Here is a 12,724-nt window from a genome sequence, read left to right as displayed (position 1 = left end):
AACTAGAGCAAAAAACCCAGACGCACATGATTTTCATTAGGGTGTAGTGCTTAATGCTGCAAGAGTGGGCACAGCTTATCGTTTTGCTCTAATGGCTGTAAAAACTAACATTAAAAGTAAAAAGAGGTATATCTGGTTGATCTTTTAGCAGTACACATGGTAGCCTGTTTTAGTCATATTGAAGAGGACCATCGTCCTGTCAGACTGATCAAGTTTTGGACCCAAAATAAAATGACACACACATATAGGCCCTAATATTTACATGTTGCTTTTGAACAGCACATTGTTCGCAAAATGATTGCATCAAGTTAAGCAATCCCAATCATGCATAGAAATAATATTTGAAATAAGGTAACCTTCAACGCAGTAAAGAAATCATTAACCTCGCTACGTTTGTGAAAAGAAAGGTTTATATGTCTTGTGATGTATGTTTGGAGGGGTTGTACCGGAATTCTAATTTCCCCTCGGGGATCAATAAAGTATCTTTGAATTGAATTGAATTGAATATGTCTCTATAGTATGAGGAAATCATGCTGAAGACTTGCTGGGCTTTGCTTTTACAGGCAAAGCAGAGCAGATTCTTTTGAGCAACATTCTAGTCCTCAGAAGAGGTGCTTTTTTTCATTGCATCTGACATATACCAAACATAGGTGATGGTTGGAAAAGAACTGTGATCAAATTAAAACTGGATATATTAAAATCACCCAACAGTAATTGTAAAAATGACAAAATCTTTATGAGTTTGAATCTTTTTTTGCACTGCTTGTTTAGCAAACTGTAAAAATGTGTCTGATATATGTCAGATTACCAGAGTGAACTTCTATGTTTAAAATAAACTTATATCAAAGTTAAATTGCAATAAATTCTGTACTGTAATCTTCCACAAAGACAAGTTCTGCTGATGTGCAAAGAATCACATTAGCAGAACTTTACCAGACAACTTTTTTTCTCGTTATACAATATAACTATGCTTATGTTTTCGTGGGGAGGGGGGGTATTGCTGTGGTAATATTTCCATACAGATGAACTATCCGCTAAGTGCCGTGTTTAGGTTTTACCCGGAAGTTGGAATTTCCATGTTTCATGCTAAAACAAAAGTAAAAAAAAAAAAAAAATAACAAAACAGTGAACCCTGAAAAAACCTCTGAAGTCATTATTGTAATTGGAAAAGAAAAGTAAAATATGTCCTGGTGTGTTCCCAACTGTATTTATAATTTCAGATTCCTATGTCAGAAATGTCACTGGAATAACACCCGAAGTTGGAAATCGGACGCCCTACTATGGCTGCCCATTCATACAAAAAAAACACACAGATGGTTGCAGCTGTACACTATTTGTTTAGACTTAGGTCGCTTTGTATCTCAATAAATCAATTTCCAGACATATTACTGTGCTATGTTTGGTAGTAAATACATTACTACAGTGTTTGAATTCATACTGTGCCTTGCAAAAGTATTCCCACCCCTTGAACATTTTTACATTTTGTCAGCGAAAAACCACAAACCTGAAGGTATTTTTGATTTTTTTTCAGACAGACCAACAAAAAGTAGTGCATATTTGAGCACTTTTCCATTTTACCAATAAAAATCTGAAAAGTGTGTTGCACATTTGTATTCAGTCCCTCTGAGTTGCACAACTACCCTTCACTGCAATAACAGCAAAGTAATCTATGGGACCTCTCTACAAGCTGTGCAAATATAGAAACAAATGTTTTGCCCATTTAAAAAAAATAAAACTCAACCTCAGTCTGACTGAATGGCGAGTGTCTGAAGATCAAATTTTCATGTCTTGCCACAGATTTTCAATTAGATTTAGGTCTGGGGCATGCTAACATATGATATGCTTTACTGTAAGCCATTCCACTGTTGCTCTGGCTGTATGACTAGGGTGGTTGTCTTGCTGGAAGGTGAACCTTTATCCTAGTTTCAAGTCTTTTGCAAACTTTCTGCTGGTATATGACTTGCATTTAGCACCACTGATCTTTAAATTAAATTATCTTTAACTTAACAGCCTCCTTGGTGGAGAAAAGCATAACCACAGTCTGATATGTCACCATCATTTTTCACAGTAGAGATGGTTGTTAGCTTTTCACCAAACTTTAGTGGGTTTCATGTAGGCTAAAAAGTTTCTTTGTGGTCTCATTTGACAAGTGTAACTTCTTCCACATATTTGCACCTTCTCTTACGTGACCATTTGCAGAAGAAGTTTCTCCAGAGTTGTGGAGTGCAAGGGTAATAGTTGTGCTGTAGATCAGGTTCTCAAACCTGAGATGTGGATCTCTGCAGCTCATCCAGAATTATCATAGGCCCCCTCTGATTAAGGCTCTCTTTGCCCCGGGATACAACCATGCATGTATGAGCCACAACAACAGAAAGATGATTTCCCCACCTGAGCAATGAAGACTGGTATATTATGTGTCATTTGTTGCAATTTGAGATATAATGTGAGATGAAATGACCACTCTGTAGGCATTGAGCAGAAAAATTTAATTTCTTTGTGCAGAACTGCCATGATTTTATCCTGCCCAAAAATTTAGATGATTTCCTAGTGTCTTATTGGTTGGGGGCGACTTAAGGAGGGGCCAGGGTTCCATTTATGCAAGAACTGACACTTTAGGTATTACATGGATTTCATTCAATCACAAGAAGTTTATTGAGTGAAGGCCTACCTATCCAGCCACAGCAAGGTCCGGATAAGCAGAGGTGGACTCAGATTGGCTTAGGGTGGCCATGGCCAAATGTGACATTTACTATATATATATATATAAACTGAAACACCTGTCATTTTAGTGTGGGAGGTTTCATGGCTAAATTGGACCAGCCTGGTAGCCAGTCTTCATTGATTGCACATTGCACCAGTAAGAGCAGAGTGTGAAGGTTCAATTAGCAGGGTAAGAGCACAGTTTTGCTCAAAATATTGAAATGCACACAACATTATGGGTGACATACCATAGTTCAAAAGAGGACAAATTGTTGGAGCACGTCTTGCTGGCGCATCTGTGACCAAGACAGCAAGTCTTCGTTGATGTATCAAGAGCCACGGTATCCAGGGTAATGTCAGCATACCACCAAGAAGGACGAACCACATCCAACAGGATTAACTGTGGACGCAAGAGGAAGCTGTCTGAAAGGGATGTTCGGGTTCTAACCCGGATTGTATCCAAAAAACATAAAACCACGGCTGCCCAAATCACAGCAGAATTAAATGTGCACCTCAACTCTCCTGTTTCCACCAGAACTGTCTGTCGGGAGCTCGACAGGGAGCTCCCAAAAATAATCTAATTATTCATAAAGCTTATGTATTCAAATATGACAAATAATGTTTTGTTAATGTAAACATGTTAAGGTACAGGCTCCCAGCTACAACATTTTAATGAAATTTACATTTTTACTGGACCTGAACTAGAACTTTGTCAACACCGTCAGGCAAAAATAAATCAATATTAGTTTTTAAATGAACCTTTTACTGATATTTTACTCTATGTTGTTTCTTTGTTCTTTTAATTATGTACATGTTTTTAAATGATTCATACCACCTTATAAAAATGTATTTAGCTGGTATGTATTTACTCCTGTTCAGTTAATACAAAATAACCAATTTTGCATTTAATCACTACAATAGACAGTGGAATTTAGAACTGAAAAAACATATACACCAATTTCAATTCAATTCAATTCAAAAATACTTTATTAATCCCAAAGGGAAATTAAATGTTGTTATAGCTCATATTATTCAGGTTTCTTCAAAGAGCCGTTGTAGATGCTGATGGCTGTGGGCAGGAAGGATCTCCTGTAGCGCTCCGTCTTACAGCAGATCTGAAGAAGTCTCTGACTGAAGACACTCTGTTGTTGTAGGACAGTCTCATGAAGAGGATGCTCAGGGTTCTCCATAATGTTCTTCATTTTATGAAGAATCCTTCTTTCCACAATGATCTCCAGAGGTTCCAGAGGAGTCCCCAGAACAGAACCAGCCTTTTTTATCAGCTTGTTGAGCTTTTTTAAGTCCCTGGCTCTGATGCTGCTTCCCCAGCAGATGATGGCAGAAGAGATCACACTTTCCACAACAGACTTATAGAAGATATGCAGCATCTTGCTGCAAACACCAAAGGACCTAAGCTTCCTCAAGAAGTACAGTCTGCTCTGTTCCTTCTTGTAGATGGCTTCACAGTTGCATCTCCACTTCAGTCTGTTGTCCAGGTGAACAGCGAGGTATTTATACTCCTCCACCACCTCCACTTCCTCTCCCAATTTGAGATATTTAGCAGTTTTACAAACAAATGCCTCTCAAGAAACAAAACAAATATTATTTAAAACAAAAAACAACATAAAGCCCATCTAACAGAGAGGACGCCATATGACGGAGGTGACACAGAACTGATGGTGGTGATAAACTTGTTAGTAAAAAGAAAATACTGCACTCAAAATGACAACTGAATTAAAATAAATGCTGAAATGTTGTACAACATGGTGAGAAAATGTGTAAATAACCATATTTACCGTACATTTCAATCTAAATGGCAAGAACTCTTTGAAATACATTGTGAACCAATTCAAATCTTTCCAAATCTCTTAAAAGGAAAGTGAAATCTTTAAAAACAAAAATAAAACTGAAGTCAAAATCCTACTCATCAAATCTGATTGTCAAGACTGTCAGTAGATTTAATCTCCAGGCAATAAATGTGTTACATGTTCTCCTTCTATGAAATCCATGACTGCTGCAGATATGCTGTATATGTAATAAACTCTTCCTTAAGCTCAGGCTGGCTATTAATTTTTTCTCTCCTTCTTTTCTGATACTCCCTGTTCCTTCTCTTTCACTCCTCCACTGATAACTTTTCTCTGGCCATTCTAGCCTGAAATACATACCTGTCTGTAATCAGCACACTGTTTGTCATGGGATAAGCATATACTTCCCTCAAGAAAGAAATTAATGTTGAAGGACTAATAAAATCATATTCAATTTAAACCATAAAGCTATACAAGTTGGTGAAAATAAAAAAAATTTATATAAAGAAATACTTGATGCATGTAAAGTTATGCCATTTGTGTTTAAATACATTAAAATTACTAAATTGGACACTTAAGTGAGATTTGTCAGCACCTCCACTGAGAGCGTCAACACCGTCAGTTAGAAATCCTGATGGTGTTGACGTCTTATGGAGTTGACAGAATGCCATACTACTTCCATTTATATGATGTTATTCTAAAGGAGGCCATTTTGTAGATCATCAGTGCCTTAAAATCTTTGCAATATACCACAATTAAGCATTTTTTACACAAAATTTCATTAAAAGTTTGTTATTATAAATGATCAGTTATGGTGTTGACACACTATGCTTGCGACATACAACTTTGAAATAAAAAAGAAGAAAAAATAAAAGAATAACATAAGCTTACCAGAGCATGCTAGCCCTCCTAGCTAAAGGAAGAAAAAGAAAGTGGTAATAGGGGCCTCAGAGTTTTTGATGCCCCCCAATAATGCCTGATTTTTTTTTACATTTTCTTAATGTCCGACGGTGTTGACAAAAACTCAGGACACAATTTCATATGAGTTGGATATATAAAGATGATATTTTATGAATTTATTGATAATTCTTTTTTATTATTTATTTGAATACTTATATCTACTAGTTATGGCATTTTATTTCAGAATTCTTGTAAATGTTTTAAACTATTGTAATGTATTGAGTTCTGCTCCAGGACAAGGGCTTTTACAGACACCGTCCACATAGTACATGATTTAAAATCAAAAATATTCATCAAATATCATGAAAGAATACATTGTCATGCTGACACTGCCCAGGTTTGTTTTTCCAGTTATTTGAAAAAATTATATTTTGTGTATATTTTATTCAAAATCCATACTTTATCCAGCAGATATGTTCTGTCCCTCATTTCAAGAAACACTGATATATACACTGCTCAAAAAAATAAAGGGAACACTTAAACAACACAATAAAACTCCAAGTAAATCAAACTTCTGTGAAATCAAACCGTCCACTTAGGAAGCAACACTGATTGACAATCAATTTCACATGTTGTTGTACAAATAGAATAGACAACAGGGGGAAATCATTGGCGATTAGCAAGAGACACTCAATAAAGGAGTGGTTCTGCAGGTGGGGACCACAGACCACTTCTCAGTACCTATGCTTACTGGCTGATGTTTTGGTCACTTTTGAATGTTGGTGGTACTTTCACACTCGTGGTAGCATGAGACAGACTCTACAACCCACACAAGTGGCTCCGGTAGTGCAGCTCATCCAGGACGGCACATCAATGCGAGCTGTGGCAAGAAGGTTTGCTGTGTCTGTCAGTGTAGTGTTCAGAGCCTGTAGGCGCTACCAGGAGACAGGCCAGTACACCAGGAGACGTGGAGGAGGCCGTAGGAGGGCAACAACCCAGCAGCAGGACCCCTACCTCCGCCTTTGAGGAAGGAGGAACAGGAGGAGGACTGCCAGAGCCAAAATGACCTCCAGCAGGCCACAAATGTGCATGTGTCTGCACAAATGGTTAGAATCCGACTCCATGAGGATGGTATGAGGGCCCGACGTCCACAAATCAGAATCAGAATCAGCTTTATTGCCAGGTTCGTACATACAAACAAGGACTTTGCTCTTTTGTTCTGTTTTTGCATTACAGAATATACAAATTTACAATTTACAATGTACAATATAAACATATATAATAAAAATGTGCATTTGCAACATCTGTATGGTGTTGTTCTGTACTCTATTGAATGTTCAACAGAGAAAAAGCCTGGGGGGAGAAACTGTCTCTGTGGCGGCTGGTTTTAGCGAACAGTGCTCTGTAGCGGCGGCCTGAAGGTAAAACTCTACACAGTTTATGTGCAGGGTGTGTGGGGTCTGCAGAGATTTTAGCAGCTCTTTTCTTGACCCTAGACCTGTATAAGTCCTGGATGGAGGGAAGGTCAGCTCTGATTATTCTCTCTGCAGTCCTGATTATTTGTTGCAGTCTGGACCTGTCCTGTTTTGTGGATGAGCCAAACCACACTGAGATGGATGAAGACAGGACAGACTGAATGATGGCAGTGTAGAAGATGACCAGCAGCTCCTGTGGAAGGTTGAACTTCTTGAGTTGCCTCAGGAAGTACAGTCTCTGCTGGGCCTTCTTTCGAACAGTGTCTATGTGTGAAGACCATCTCAGGTCCTCAGAGATGGTGGTTCCTAAGAACCTGAAGTGGTCCACGGCCGATACAGTGTTGTTGAGTATGGTGAGAGGGTTGTATGGGGGTGGTGTTCTCCGAAAGTCCACCACCATTTCCACAGTCTTGAGTGGGTTCAGTTCAAGGTAGTTCTGACCGCACCAGTGTACCAGCCGATCCACCTGCTGTCTGTATGCAGACTCATCACCATCCTGGATCAGTCCAATGACAGTGGTGTCATCTGCAAACTTAAGGGGTTTCACGGATGAGTCCGATGAGGTGCAGTCATTTGTGTAGAGGGAGAAGAGGAGTGGGGATAGAACACACCCCTGGGGGGCACCAGTACTTATTGATCTGGATCGGGAGAAGATGTTCACCAGTCTCACCTGCTGCTGTCGGTCCGTCAGGAAACTGTTGATCCACTGACAGGTGGAGGCTGGGACGTTGAGCTGGGTGAGCTTCTGGTGGAGGATGTCTGGTATGATAGTGTTGAAGACCGAGCTGAAGTCTAAAACAGGATCCTGGCGTATGTCCCTGGGTGGTCGAGGTGTTGCAGGATGAAGTGTAGACGTAAGTTAACAGCATCATCTGCCGACCTGTTTGTTCGGTAAGCAAACTGTAGGGGGTCCAGCAGGGGGCCTGTGATGTCTTTCAGGTGCTTCAACACCAGCCGCTCAAAGGATTTCATGACCACAGACGTCAAGGCTACAGGCCTGTAGTCATTTAATCCTACAATGGTGGGTTTCTTGGGAACCGGGATGATGGTGGATCGTTTGAGGCAGGAGGGGACCTCACATTTCTCCAGTGATTTGTTGAAGATCCTTGTGAAGATTGGAGCAAGTTGATTTGCACAGGCTTTCAGACATGATGGGGAGACGTTATCAAGTCCTCCAGCTTTCTTTGTTTTCATGCGCTGAAAGAGCCTATTTACATCTTCCTCTGAGATCTTTAGTGCAGGCAGAGGATCTGATGGTGGGGGGTTGGTTGTTTTATGGGTCAAATTTGTTCCTGAATGGGATGTAGAGGGGATGATTTGAGGTGTGAATGGCTTCTTGTCATGTCTGCAGTAGAATCCATTCAGACGATTGGCCAGGAGACGACTCTGTTCAGGATGGGTGGGGGGGCTCCTATAGGCAGTCAGGTTTCTCAGACCGGTCCATACAGCTGAAGTGTCACCAATAGAAAGGCTGTTCTTAAGCTTGCCTTGGCCTGCCTGTACCACGCCCAATCTCCACTGCTGTGAGCTTCTTCCTTTTCCCTGTGCAGATTCCTGAGGTGTGGAGTAAACCATGGCTTGTTATTCCCAAAGGTGCAGAAGGTCTTGGTCTGCACACACATGTCCTCACAGAAACTGATGTATGATGTCACCACATCAGTTAGCTGGTTTAGGTCAGTGGCTGAGGTTTCAAAAACAGTCCAGTCTGTGCACTCAAAGCAGGCCTGTAGCATCTGATTTGATTCCTCAGTCCACTTCTTCACAGTGTGAACCTTGGGTTTGGAAGCTCTTAGTCTCTGTCTGTAGGTTGGGATGAGGTTGAGACTGAGATGAAATGGGGGTTGTGCTCACAGTCCAATACCGTGCAGGACGCTTGGCATTTGCCAGAGAACACCAGGATTGGCAAATTTGCCACTGGCACCCTGTGCTCTTCACAGATGAAAACAGGTTCACACTGAGCACATGTGACAGACGTGACAGAGTCTGGAGACACCGTGGAGAGCGATCTGCTGCCTGCAACATCCTTCAGCATGACTGGTTTGGCAGTGGTGTGGAGTGGCATTTCTTTGGAGGGCCACATGGCCCTCCGTGTGCTCACCAGAGGTAGCCTGACTGCCATTAGGTACCGAGATGAGATCCTCAGACCCCTTGTGAGACCATATGCTGGTGCGGTTGGCCCTGGGATCCTCCTAATGCAGGACAATGCTAGACCTCATGTGGCTGGAGTGTGTCAGCAGTTCCTGCAAGATGAAGACATTGAAGCTATGGACTGGCCCGCCCATTCCTCAGACCTGAATCCGATGAAGCACATCTGGGACATCATGTCTCGCTCCATCCACCAACGTTACGATGCACCACATACTGTCCAGATGTTGGTGGACGCTTTAGTCCAGGTCTGGGAGGAGATCCCTCAGGAGACCATCTGCCGTCTCATCAGGAGCATGCCCAGGCGTTGAAGGGAGGTCATACAGGCACATGGAGGTCACACACAATACTGAGCCTCATCTTGACTTGTTTTAAGGACATTACATCAAAGTTGGATCAGCCTGTAGTCTGTTTTTCCACTTTAATTTTGTGTGTGACTCCAACTCCAGGCCTCTATTGGTTTTATATATATATATATATATATATATATATATATATATATATATATATATATATTATTTTTTTTACTAGCATTGACAAAAATCATAGGCTCACAAATGACAAATAGACGTGGAAGAAGATGTAGTTTTTTTCTTCGTCTGCCATGGGTGACGGGCAAAAGGTTTCTTTTTTGGTCAACTTCTAATTGTTTCCCTTTGCTTCAGTCAGTACATGAGTACTTGAGTTTTGTACTTATAACTAAATTAATTGCTCTGCACACGTGTCAGTCCAGCAAAAGATACAAAGTTGGTGTCTGAGAGAAACAAAAAAAAAAAGATAACCAGTTTTTGAGGAAACAAAAACTGGAACATTGCAGGTCGATTGAGACTGCAGTGCATTAGAAACAAAATGTAATTTAATCCTAAAGAAATATCAGAACAAATGTACAAATGCCTAAGCCATGTTTTCGGTCATCCCTGAGGGAGCAATATTTAGTCTCAGTCTGGCCACCCCATGAATGGGTTCTGCCACTGCACATGGGGCCCACATACACAGTTGGCTGGTTTCTGAAAATTCCACAGAACCTTTCTTGAAAAAATCCGAAGTATCCCTTTAAAATTTGAGTGACGTTATTCTAACATCTGCGTTAAATGTAATGCTCCATGTTTTATGGGGGGTTTGGAGGACCTTGGTAGTTAGCATCTATAAGAATTAAAATCAAGCTCTGTCTTTACCATGCTAACGACTGTAATATGGATTTTAAATCATATTTAATTCTAGAATTGCGCCGCTCAAGGTGGCAGCAGGTTGGAGTAGCTCTGTTACTTTTGATTTTGATTTATTCTTTTTTGGGAACTATTCCTCCTGTGGTGGATACAGTTGATTTTTTTTGGACTACTGTCCACTCCGGTGTCGGATGCTGTGCAGCTTGGAGGATTTTTCTTGATACTTTCTATTTTTGGACATTTGTTATGATGCATTGCCATGGCAACGGGGTAGTTTCTTACAACTGGGAGCAGCTGATTAATATCTCAAAAGCTCAAATAATACTTCAACTACAACCCCAAATATTGAACTGTTGGCAGTAAGTTTTCATCCATATTATTTACCCAGAGAGTTCACCAGTGTTATTTTGGCAACAATTTATGTTCTACCTTCTGCTGTTGCTGACACTGCATGTGATGCCATCAGCTCAGTTGTTGCTAAGCTACAGACACAAAACCCCAATGCTTTTGTGGCAATTTCTGGTAATTTTAACCATGCTTCAGTCTCTGCTACACTTCCAACGTTTCAACAGTTTGTCAGCTGCTCTACCAGAGAAAACAAAACATTGGATTTGTTTTATGCAAATGTCAAGGACTCATACATCTCTACAGCAAGACCTCCTCTAGGCAAATCAGATCACAATCTTGTTTTTCTCTGCTCGAAATATAAGCCCCTTGTTCAGAGGCAACCTGTGATAAAGAGGACTGTGAGAAAATGGTCACAGGAAGCTGAAGAAGCTCTGCAAGGTTGCTTTGAGGCTACAGACTGGGACGCATTGTGCCAGCCACATGGAGAGGACATCAATGCCATGACTGAGTGTGTAACAGACTATATAAACTTCTGTGTGGATAACATCATCCCTACCAGAACCGTGAGATGCTTCCCCAATAACAAACCTTGGATCACCAGTGACCTGAAGGACCTGCTTAACAAGAAAAAAAGAGCCTTCAGAGAGGGAGACAGAGAATTATTGAGGAGTTTACAGAAGCAACTTAAAGTCAAGATAACAGACAGCAAGGAGGTGTACAAGAAGAAGCTGGAGAGCAAGCTCCAGCAAAACAAAATCAGAGATGTGTGGACAGGGATGAAGAAGATCACAGGCTTCAAGCAGAAGGATAATCAGACCGATGAACGTCTGGACAGAGCCAATGAACTGAACCTATTCTTCAATAGGTTCAGTTCAGAAAGAAGCTCAGCATCCTCCTCTCCTGCTCACAGCCAAACAGACATCCCACCCTCCTTTGACCCACAGCTGTCCAGTAACACCTCACATTTTTTATCTTCCACCTCAGCCCTAGACCCTTCTACATGTTTGCCATCAACCATATCAGAAGATGCTGATGCTTCCTTTGCTTCCCCCTTCCACCTGTGTGTCTCAAGAAGTCAGGTGAAGAGACAACTGGAGAGACTGAATAGGAATAAGGCTGCAGGTCCAGATCATGTCAGCCCTAGAGTCCTGAAGGCCTGTGCAGAGCACCTCTTCAACCTTAGCCTGGCCCAGAAGAAGGTTCCGGTGTTGTGGAAGACCTCCTGTCTTGTTCCGGTACCAAAGAAAACTCACCCATCAGTCCTCAATGACTATAGACCTGTTGCCCTGACATCTCACATCATGAAGGTCCTAGAGAGACTCCTGTTGGCCCACCTGAGTAAGCAAACAGTAAACCATCAGGACCCCCTTCAGTTTGCTTATCGCTGTGGAGTTGGAGTTGAAGATGCCATCATACACCTGCTTCAACAAACCCACTGTCATCTGGACAAAGCCAGCAGCACTGTGAGGATCATGTTCTTTGATTTCTCCAGTGCATTTAATACAATCCAACCTGATTTACTTTGTCAGAAACTCCAGAAGACTCAGGTGGAGGCCTCAACAATCTCCTGCATCAAAGACTACCTGACAAACAGACCACAGTTTGTGAGACTGAAGGGTTGTGAGTCTAACCAGGTAGTCAGCAGCACAGGAGCACCACAGGGGACTGTACTCTCACCATTCCTTTTCACTCTGTACACCTCAGACCTCCAGTACAAGACAGACTCCTGTCATCTGCAGAAATACTCGGATGATTCTGCAGTCGTGGGGTGGATCAGAGATGGGCAAGAAGCTGAGTACAGGAAGGTGGTGGACCGCTTTGTGGCATGGTGTGGAAACAATCATCTCATGTTGAACGTGACTAAAACAAAGGAGATGATTGTAGATTTTAAGAGAAACAGGAATAAGTCAAAAACTATTTATATCATGGGAGAAGAAGTGGAGGTGGTGGAGGAGTATAAATACCTCGATGTTCACCTGGACAACAGACTAGAGTGGAGATGCAACTGTGAAGCCATCTACAAGAAAGGACAGAGCAGACTGTACTTCTTGAGGAAGCTTAGGTCCTTTGGTGTTTGCAGCAAGATGCTGCATATCTTCTATAAATCTGTTGTGGAAAGTGTGATCTCTTCTACCATCATCTCCTGGGGAAGCAGCATCAGAACCAGGGACTTAAAAAAGCTCAA

Source organism: Girardinichthys multiradiatus, chromosome 11 (assembly GCF_021462225.1).
Source record: "Girardinichthys multiradiatus isolate DD_20200921_A chromosome 11, DD_fGirMul_XY1, whole genome shotgun sequence".
Classification (NCBI taxonomy): domain Eukaryota; kingdom Metazoa; phylum Chordata; class Actinopteri; order Cyprinodontiformes; family Goodeidae; genus Girardinichthys; species Girardinichthys multiradiatus.
Note: the sequence above shows the minus strand (reverse complement) of the source record.